Raw genomic sequence first — 11,411 nt, 5'->3', positions numbered from 1 at the left:
CATTTAAGTAGCTTTGCAGATGACAGTTTTCTTCTCTTCATTTCAAGGGACAGACCATAGAAATGTACCATTCTAAACCAGAGTTAAGAAAACACCATAAATTAATATGCCAAACAAACTAGCATATAAATGCAAAACACCAGATTGCCCATCATGGACAAAACAATAAGGAAACTTTCTGTTGACTTTGCAATGCACTCTAAGGACCTCTGAAATGGATCACTTGTCAGACTATACAAAGAAATACAACACTATATGACAAGGCATAAAGACCGCCACAGACTCAGTCTCATAAGCACGATGGCCCTTCCTTTTCAAAGTGCTGCAAGATTCCCGATATTCTGCAAAATGTTGACCTGGCCAGCCCTGTGACTTACATCTTGACATGAGTAAGAGAACACAAATGGAGAACATACAAAAGAGAAAAGCTTCAAAATGGAGGCAACAGAACAGTGATATGCAGAGCTTTGAAATAGATAGGGGTATCTCTATTGTACAGGAGCAACAGGGAGACCAATCTCATAAGACATTCTCGATCAAGAGGCTGAAATCCAATCTGAAAATTCAGATGCCTTTGAAAAGTTCCCTTAGAAAGGACACATTGCATTTTGAATCCTTGTTTGTTAGCCCTATTAACCCTGAGCCTTTTTTTTTTTTTTTTTGCCATTTGAGATTCAAAGCATAGTGTGCATTCAAACGGATTGGAATTTTTGGGGAGTTAGCAATTCTCTCCCCATACATTTTTTAAAAATTTTCTCTATTATGAGAACAGAAGTGAAAGCCATTTACCTCAGTTTCCCGGTTTTATTATAGCAGTGTTGATAGACTGAGGTCCATGACTCCTGCACAAATATGACCTCTCCTTTCTAAGCCCAGGAGCTAGCTCTCTGAGGCTTGGCTCGCAGCTGAAGCACTCATGTGTTGACAGAGGCCTCTTCTGGATCTATGATGACAACAAGTATCTGAGGACGTTGACTGACTTGTACAGATGCGAGCTGAGGTCCAGATATGAGGTCCCCTTGAGACAAATGAGGTTTTCAGAGCCTGGCAGGCACTCTTTGGTTTTGACGGGAGATGGACACTTGTGCACATTGTCTCCTTGACCCTCGAGTTTTACCAAACTGGCAGTGTTACCAGACCCAAACTTGCCTAAGATTTTCTCCACTGTTTTCCATCTGAAAAGACATTCCATAGACTTTCAGCGTATACCTGTATGTTTATTCCAGACTAACGCACGTGCCCAATAGGAAATCCACAGATGTTTATGGCCTGATACATCCCTTCCAGACCACACATGCACCTCTCTTCTACCCCAGGAAGACCACTCTCTCTGATATGTACTTAATTGGCAGGGACATAGAAAGGGTCATGCCATCTTTAAATGTATTCTTTGAGGAGCATGCCTTTCCCCTTCTTTTACCCAAATTTGTGTCCATGCTGAGGCCCCCACAATATGCCCTGCATCACTCACTTTAAATGGGAGGGAAATTGCCTTCGTCCTTTGGGCTGGAACCTTTCTGGATATTAAGGCACAGCTGTTCATGCTGTGTAACATACCAGTGAAACTAAAGGTTTCCATGTTCTCATGGCTGACAAGGGAGCATTGCAATGTCATACAGAACTAGTTTCAATTAAGCTCCTGTCCCTGTAGTGGAAGCTCTTCCTGTGGATCCACAATCCTTGAAGTGTATTACTCTGCTTCTACAGAATATGTGTTATGTTGGGCATCCAGATATCCTTCACACGCTATTTGCTGGACACAAGCAGGAACCCGACATCACAAGCAGAAGCCAGACATCACTTCCAAAAGTGTTTTTGTTCTTATTCACCCTTGGAACCAAATCACAGGAAAAATTACAAAAGCAAAGACTACATGGCAGCCAGTATACAGAGGATAGAGGGAATGGCTTAGACCATCTTATCCCAAAGGCCAAGGGTGGAGGGACCACACAACAAATATAACCACTATGAATAGGCCAGACACATCAAGTTCAACCACAACACACCCGCATGTACTGATTCAACCGGCAATGTAGTTAGGATGTGCTTGCTTCACATGATTATACTCTTTGATTTATGCCCTCTTCAACAGAGTTTGACGGCTTGCACGGCTGATAGACTGCATTCTCCAAGGCAAGACATGAAGTGATACAAATAACAAAAAATTGATACCTTGGTATGTAAATCACAGCACTTGTACAGGAAGTGCTTTGAAACTTTCTTCTTTTCACAAAAACTAACTTGAGTCCCGGGAGCCGATGCCAAAGCTCCTCAACATCTTTGATAGGAAATCCACAATTTGAGACCTGGTAACAGACTTCCTTGGTGTGCGAAGGGCAACTCAATAATTTCAACCCCATCAACTCTGCAGATGCAGAGCTGGCCATGGCAAAAATCAACTGGCAGAGGCTGGACATGTTCTAGAAACACATAGAGTCAATTACACGGTCAGGGAGGGATTTTGCTTCAGATTTCCAAAAAGGATCAACCAGACTGCATGGAACACATTCCACCTCAGTACAACATGCCTTTGTACATTGTTTAATAATGTGAATTAGATTATACTATGAGAGTGATATTTGCTTTGTAGCTCCATGCATGTTTACAGGCCTCCCATCTTCCCTCGGAAGTCAGCCACCCTGTGACTTTAAGCACCATCAAAGAATCTAGAGCTGTCTGGTTTAGAGAAATCTGTCATAGTATCACAATTAACTACAACATTTCCTAAACCTGAGGAATGTAAAAGAGCTCCCTTGGGATGTCTTGAGAAAAGGGAAGGGTTCAACCACTTCCAGTTTGAGAGGGTTTCGGGGGCCAGGTTGCCAAGATGAGCTTCCTTTCCTGAGAGACTTCCTTGAATTGTTGTTGCAGGCCAGAGCCTCTGAGAGCTGCTTCTTCACTGGCACGACAGGTAAGCTTTGGATTCTTTTCACTTGACTTGTTTCCTTTGCATAAAGAAAGGAGAAGTTCTGAAGAGTTATTTTCCTAATGAATAGCTCTAGCAAATAAGAATGTCAGGACAACACTCTCCAGGCCATTTTTCATTGATTTATAGTACACCGTTCATTTTGAAACTTGCTGTACCTCCTGCATTGAAGTTGTGCTCCCTCAGTGACTAAGGGATAACACAACCTCGAGTCAAAGAAAACACAAAATACCTTTCTCTGGAGATTCAGGACATGTAAAAGTGACTAGTGGTGTGAAGGAAATTGAGAAATTAATTGCAGTTGATCCTGTTATCTGCCGCTTTCCTTTTGTAACCAGATATATGGCATTCAACCATTTTTCATCACCAAGCTCTTTTTCTTACTATCGCTGAAAGTCATAGCCAGATCAACGGATGTTGCTCTACCGATAGGTGTGGTTCCCAAAGGAAAATGATAGAATATTGGGAGTCCAGTCCACTGGAGCACACAGGGATCCCCTTAGAGATTCAGGCCCTCCTTCTTCCGTTCTTGTGGATGCTCACGATGCCACCAATGTGTTGGCCCCACCATTTAAGTAGCTTTGCAGATGACAGTTTTCTTCTCTTCATTTCAAGGGATAGACCATAGAAAGGTACCATTCTAAACCAGAGTTAAGAAAACACCATAAATTAATATGCCAAACAAACTAGCATATAAATGCAAAACACCAGATTGCCCATCATGGACAAAACAATAAGGAAACTTTCTGTTGACTTTGCAATGCACTCTAAGGACCTCTGAAATGGATCACTTGTCAGACTATACAAAGAAATACAACACTATATGACAAGGCATAAAGACCGCCACAGACTCAGTCTCATAAGCACGATGGCCCTTCCTTTTCAAAGTGCTGCAAGATTCCCGATATTCTGCAAAATGTTGACCTGGCCAGCCCTGTGACTTACATCTTGACATGAGTAAGAGAACACAAATGGAGAACATACAAAAGAGAAAAGCTTCAAAATGGAGGCAACAGAACAGTGATATGCAGAGCTTTGAAATAGATAGGGGTATCTCTATTGTACAGGAGCAACAGGGAGACCAATCTCATAAGACATTCTCGATCAAGAGGCTGAAATCCAATCTGAAAATTCAGATGCCTTTCAAAAGTCCCTTAGAAAGGACACATTGCATTTTGAATCCTTGTTTGTTAGCCCTATTAACCCTGAGACTTTTTTTTTTATTTGAGATTCAAAGCATAGTATGCGTTCAAACGGATTGGAATTTTTGGGGAGTTAGCAATTCTCTCCCCATACATTTTTTAAAAATTTTCTCTATTATGAGAACAGAAGTGAAAGCCATTTACCTCAGTTTCCCGGTTTTATTATAGCAGTGTTGATAGACTGAGGTCCATGACTCCTGCACAAATCTGACCTCTCCTTTCTAAGCCCAGGAGCTAGCTCTCTGAGGCTTGGCTCGCAGCTGAAGCACTCATGTGTTGACAGAGGCCTCTTCTGGATCTATGATGACAACAAGTATCTGAGGACGCTGACTGACTTGTACAGATGCGAGCTGAGGTCCAGATATGAGGTCCCCTTGAGACAAATGAGGTTTTCAGAGCCTGGCAGGCACTCTTTGGTTTTGACGGGAGATGGACACTTGTGCACATTGTCTCCTTGACCCTCGAGTTTTACCAAACTGGCAGTGTTACCAGACCCAAACTTGCCTAAGATTTTCTCCACTGTTCTCCATCTGAAAAGACATTCCATAGACTTTCAGCATATACCTGTATGTTTATTCCAGACTAACGCACGTGCCCAATAGGAAATCCACAGATGTTTATGGCCTGATACATCCCTTCCAGACCACCCATGCACCTCTCTTCTACCCCAGGAAGACCACTCTCTCTGATATGTACTTAATTGGCAGGGACATAGAAAGGGTCATGCCATCTTTAAATGTATTCTTTGAGGAGCATGCCTTTCCCCTTCTTTTACCCAAATTTGTGTCCATGCTGAGGTCCCCACAATATGCCCTGCATCACTCATTTCATATGGGAGGGAAATTACCTTTGTCCTTTGGGCTGGAACCTTTCTGGATATTAAGGCACAGCTGTTCATGCTGTGTAACATACCAGTGAAACTAAAGGTTTCCATGTTCTCATGGTTGACAAGGGAGCATTGCAATGTCATACAGAACAAGTTTCAATTAAGCTCCTGTCCCTGTAGTGGAAGCTCTTCCTGTGGATCCACAATCCTTGAAGTGTATTGCTCTGCTTCTACAGAATATGTGTTATGTTGGGCATCCAGGTATCCTTCACACGCTACTTCAGGACACAAGCAGAAACCCGACATCACAAGCAGAAGCCAGACATCACTTCCAAAAGTGTTTTTGTTCTTATTCACCCTTGGAACCAAACACAGGAAAAATTACAAAAGCAAAGACTACATGGCAGCCAGTATACAGAGGATAGAGGGAATGGCTTAGACCATCTTATCCCAAAGGCCAAGGGTGGAGGGACCACACAACAAATATAACCACTATGAATAGGCCAGACACATCAAGTTCAACCACAACACACCCGCATGTACTGATTCAACCGGCAATGTAGTTAGGATGTGCTTGCTTCACATGATTATACTCTTTGATTTATGCCCTCTTCAACAGAGTTTGACGGCTTGCACGGCCGATAGACTGCATTCTCCAAGGTAAGACATGAAGTGATACAAATCACAAAAAATTGATACCTTGGTATGTAAATCACAGCACTTATACAGGAAGTGCTTTGAAACTTTCTTCTTTTCATGAAAACTAACTTGAGTCCCGGGAGCCGATGCCAAAGCTCCTCAACATCTTTGATAGGAAATCCACAATTTGAGACCTGGTAACAGACTTCCTTGGTGTGTGCGAAGGGCAACTCAATAACTTCAACCACATCAACTCTGCAGATGCAGAGCTGGCCATGGCAAAAATCAACTGTCAAAGGCTGGACACGTTCTAGAAACACATAGAGTCAATTCCAAGGTCAGGGAGGGATTTTGCTTCAGATTTCCAAAAAGGATCGACCAAGACTGCATGGAACACATTCGACCTCAGTACAACATGCCTTTGTACATTTTTTAATAATGTGAATTAGATTATACTATGAGAGTGATATTTGCTTTGTAGCTCCCTGCCTGTTTACAAGCCTCCCTTCTTCTCTCGGAAGTCAGCCACCCTGTGACTTTAAGCACCATCAAAGAATCTAGAGCTGTCTGGTTTAGAGAAATCTGTCATAGTATCACAATTAACTACAACAGTTGCTAAACCTGAGGAAAGTAAAAGAGCTCCCTTGGGATGTCCTGGGAAAAGGGAAGGGTTCAACCACTTCCAGTTTGAGAGGGTTTCGGGGGGCAGGTTGCCAAGATGAGCTTCCTTTCCTGAAAGACTTCCTTGAATTGTTGTTGCAGGCCAGAGCCTCTGAGAGCTGCTTCTTCACTGGCACGACAGGTAAGCTTTGGATTCTTTTCACTTGACTTGTTTCCTTTGTGTAAAGAAAGGAGAAGTTCTGAAGAGTTATTTTCCTAATGAATACCTCTTGCAAATAAGAATGTCAGGACAACACTCTCCAGGCCATTTTTCATTGATTTATAGTACACCGTTCATTTTGAAACTTGCTGTGCCTCCTGCATTGAAGCTGTGCTCCCTCAGTGACTAAGGGATAACACAAGCTCGAGTCAAATAAAACACAAAATACCTTTCTCTGGAGATTCAGGAAATGTAAAAGTGACTAGTGGGGTGAAGGAAATTGAGAAATTAATTGCAGTTGAGCCTGTTATCTGCCGCTTTCCTTTTGTAACCAGATATATGGCATTCAACCATTTTTCATCACCAAGCTCTTTATCTTACTATCGCTGAAAGTCATAGCCAGATCAACGGATGTTGCTCTACCGATAGGTCTGGTTCCCAAAGGAAAATGATAGAATATTGTGAGTCCAGTCCACTGGAGCACGCAGGGATCCCCTTAGAGATTCAGGCCCTCCTTCTTCTGTTCTTGTGGATGCTCACGATGCCACCAATGTGTTGGCCCCACCATTTAAGTAGCTTTGCAGATGACAGTTTTCTTCTCTTCATTTCAAGGGACAGACCATAGAAAGGTACCATTCTAAACCAGAATTAAGAAAACACCATAAATTAATATACCAAACAAACTAGCATATAAATGCAAAATACCAGATTGCCCATCATGGACAAAACAATAAGGAAACTTTCTGATGACTTTGCAATGCACTCTAAGGACCTCTGAAATGGATCACTTGTCAGACTATACAAAGAAATACAACACTATATGACAAGGCATAAAGACCGCCACAGACTCAGTCTCATAAGCACGATGGCCCTTCCTTTTCAAAGTGCTGCAAGATTCCCGATATTCTGCAAAATGTTGACCTGGCCAGCCCTGTGACTTACATCTTGACATGAGTAAGAGAACACAAATGGAGAACATACAAAAGAGAAAAGCTTCAAAATGGAGGCAACAGAACAGTGATATGCAGAGCTTTGAAATAGATAGGGGTATCTCTATTGTACAGGAGCAACAGGGAGACCAATCTCATAAGACATTCTCGAACAAGAGGCTGAAATCCAATCTGAAAATTCAGATGCCTTTGAAAAGTCCCTTAGAAAGGACACATTGCATTTTGAATCCTTGTTTGTTAGCCCTATTAACCCTGAGCCTTTTTTTTTTTTTTTTTTTTTTTTGCCATTTGAGATTCAAAGCATAGTGTGCATTCAAACGGATTGGAATTTTTGGGGAGTTAGCAATTCTCTCCCCATACATTTTTTCAAAATTTTCTCTATTATGAGAACAGAAGTGAAAGCCATTTACCTCAGTTTCCCGGTTTTATTATAGCAGTGTTGATAGACTGAGGTCCATGACTCCTGCACAAATATGACCTCTCCTTTCTAAGCCCAGGAGCTAGCTCTCTGAGGCTTGGCTCGCAGCTGAAGCACTCATGTGTTGACAGAGGCCTCTTCTGGATCTATGATGACAACAAGTATCTGAGGACGCTGACTGACTTGTACAGATGCGAGCTGAGGTCCAGATATGAGGTCCCCTTGAGACAAATGAGGTTTTCAGAGCCTGGCAGGCACTCTTTGGTTTTGACGGGAGATGGACACTTGTGCACATTGTCTCCTTGACCCTCGAGTTTTACCAAACTGGCAGTGTTACCAGACCCAAACTTGCCTAAGATTTTCTCCACTGTTTTCCATCTGAAAAGACATTCCATAGACTTTCAGCGTATACCTGTATGTTTATTCCAGACTAACGCACGTGCCCAATAGGAAATCCACAGATGTTTATGGCCTGATACATCCCTTCCAGACCACACATGCACCTCTCTTCTACCCCAGGAAGACCACTCTCTCTGATATGTACTTAATTGGCAGGGACATAGAAAGGGTCATGCCATCTTTAAATGTATTCTTTGAGGAGCATGCCTTTCCCCTTCTTTTACCCAAATTTGTGTCCATGCTGAGGCCCCCACAATATGCCCTGCATCACTCACTTTAAATGGGAGGGAAATTGCCTTCGTCCTTTGGGCTGGAACCTTTCTGGATATTAAGGCACAGCTGTTCATGCTGTGTAACATACCAGTGAAACTAAAGGTTTCCATGTTCTCATGGCTGACAAGGGAGCATTGCAATGTCATACAGAACTAGTTTCAATTAAGCTCCTGTCCCTGTAGTGGAAGCTCTTCCTGTGGATCCACAATCCTTGAAGTGTATTACTCTGCTTCTACAGAATATGTGTTATGTTGGGCATCCAGATATCCTTCACACGCTATTTGCTGGACACAAGCAGGAACCCGACATCACAAGCAGAAGCCAGACATCACTTCCAAAAGTGTTTTTGTTCTTATTCACCCTTGGAACCAAATCACAGGAAAAATTACAAAAGCAAAGACTACATGGCAGCCAGTATACAGAGGATAGAGGGAATGGCTTAGACCATCTTATCCCAAAGGCCAAGGGTGGAGGGACCACACAACAAATATAACCACTATGAATAGGCCAGACACATCAAGTTCAACCACAACACACCCGCATGTACTGATTCAACCGGCAATGTAGTTAGGATGTGCTTGCTTCACATGATTATACTCTTTGATTTATGCCCTCTTCAACAGAGTTTGACGGCTTGCACGGCCGATAGACTGCATTCTCCAAGGCAAGACATGAAGTGATACAAATAACAAAAAATTGATACCTTGGTACGTAAATCACAGCACTTGTACAGGAAGTGCTTTGAAACTTTCTTCTTTTCACAAAAACTAACTTGAGTCCCGGAAGCCGATGCCAAAGCTCCTCAACATCTTTGATAGGAAATCCACAATTTGAGACCTGGTAACAGACTTCCTTGGTGTGCGAAGGGCAACTCAATAATTTCAACCCCATCAACTCTGCAGATGCAGAGCTGGCCATGGCAAAAATCAACTGGCAGAGGCTGGACATGTTCTAGAAACACATAGAGTCAATTACAAGGTCAGGGAGGGATTTTGCTTCAGATTTCCAAAAAGGATCGACCAGACTGCATGGAACACATTCCACCTCAGTACAACATGCCTTTGTACATTGTTTAATAATGTGAATTAGATTATACTATGAGAGTGATATTTGCTTTGTAGCTCCATGCATGTTTGTTTACAGGCCTCCCTTCTTCCCTCGGAAGTCAGCCACCCTGTGACTTTAAGCACCATCAAAGAATCTAGAGCTGTCTGGTTTAGAGAAATCTGTCATAGTATCACAATTAACTACAACATTTCCTAAACCTGAGGAATGTAAAAGAGCTCCCTTGGGATGTCTTGAGAAAAGGGAAGGGTTCAACCACTTCCAGTTTGAGAGGGTTTCGGGGGCCAGGTTGCCAAGATGAGCTTCCTTTCCTGAATACTTCCTTGAATTGTTGTTGCAGGCCAGAGCCTCTGAGAGCTGCTTCTTCACTGGCACGACAGGTAAGCTTTGGATTCTTTTCACTTGACTTGTTTCCTTTGCATAAAGAAAGGAGAAGTTCTGAAGAGTTATTTTCCTAATGAATAGCTCTAGCAAATAAGAATGTCAGGACAACACTCTCCAGGCCATTTTTCATTGATTTATAGTACACCGTTCATTTTGAAACTTGCTGTGCCTCCTGCATTGAAGCTGTGCTCTCTCAGTGACTAAGGGATAACACAAGCTCGAGTCAAATAAAACACAAAATACCTTTCTCTGGAGATTCAGGAAATGTAAAAGTGACTAGTGGGGTGAAGGAAATTGAGAAATTAATTGCAGTTGAGCCTGTTATCTGCCGCTTTCCTTTTGTAACCAGATATATGGCATTCAACCATTTTTCATCACCAAGCTCTTTATCTTACTATCACTGAAAGTCATAGCCAGATCAACGGATGTTGCTCTACAGATAGGTGTGGTTCCCAAAGGAAAATGATAGAATATTGGGAGTCCAGTCCACTGTAGCACACAGGGATCCCCTTAGAGATTCAGGCACTCCTTCTTCCGTTCATGTGGATGCTCACGATGCCACCAATGTGTTCGCCCCACCATTTCAGTAGCTTTGCAGATGACAGTTTTCTTCTCTTCATTTCAAGGGACAGACCATAGAAAGGTACCATTCTAAACCAGAGTTAAGAAAACACCATAAATTAATATACCAAACAAACTAGCATATAAATGCAAAACACCAGATTGCCCATCATGGACAAAACAATAAGGAAACTTTCTGTTGACTTTGCAATGCACTCTAAGGACCTCTGAAATGGATCACTTGTCAGACTATACAAAGAAATACAACACTATATGACAAGGCATAAAGACCGCCACAGACTCAGTCTCATAAGCACGATGGCCCTTCCTTTTCAAAGTGCTGCAAGATTCCCGATATTCTGCAAAATGTTGACCTGGCCAGCCCTGTGACTTACATCTTGACATGAGTAAGAGAACACAAATGGAGAACATACAAAAGAGAAAAGCTTCAAAATGGAGGCAACAGAACAGTGATATGCAGAGCTTTGAAATAGATAGGGGTATCTCTATTGTACAGGAGCAACAGGGAGACCAATCTCATAAGACATTCTCGATCAAGAGGCTGAAATCCAATCTGAAAATTCAGATGACTTTGAAAAGTCCCTTAGAAAGGACACATTGCATTTTGAATCCTTGTTTGTTAGCCCTATTAACCCTGAGTCTTTTTTTTTTATCATTTGAGATTCGAAGCATAGTATGCATTCAAATGGATTGGAATTTTTGGGGGGTTAGCAATTCTCTCCCCATACATTTTTTCAAAATCTTCTCTATTATGAGAACAGAAGTGAAAGACATTTACCTCAGTTTCCCGGTTTTATTATAGCAGTGTTGATAGACTGAGGTCCATGACTCCTGCACAAATCTGACCTCTCCTTTCTAAGCCCAGGAGCTAGCTCTCTGAGGCTTGGCTCGCAGCTGAAACACTCAGGTGTTGACAGAGGCCTCTTC

At 42.3% G+C, this 11,411-nt stretch overlaps 1 long non-coding RNA gene across 1 annotated transcript; it reads left to right on the top strand.

The window, feature by feature from the left end:
• Positions 1-5,569: 5,569 nt before the first annotated feature.
• LOC311586424 lies at positions 5,570-9,123 on the top strand. Its single transcript, XR_014775530.1, has 3 exons — positions 5,570-5,614; positions 6,356-6,395; positions 9,077-9,123. It is a non-coding gene; the product is annotated as an uncharacterized lncRNA (long non-coding RNA).
• The last annotated feature ends 2,288 nt before the right edge of the window (positions 9,124-11,411 follow it).

This window comes from Acomys minous (assembly GCF_964271855.1).
Source record: "Acomys minous genome assembly, chromosome: 2".
NCBI classification, from domain to species: Eukaryota; Metazoa; Chordata; class Mammalia; order Rodentia; family Muridae; genus Acomys; species Acomys minous.
The sequence above is the reverse complement of the archived record's forward strand: the minus strand, read 5'-3'. Positions and strand labels throughout refer to the sequence as shown.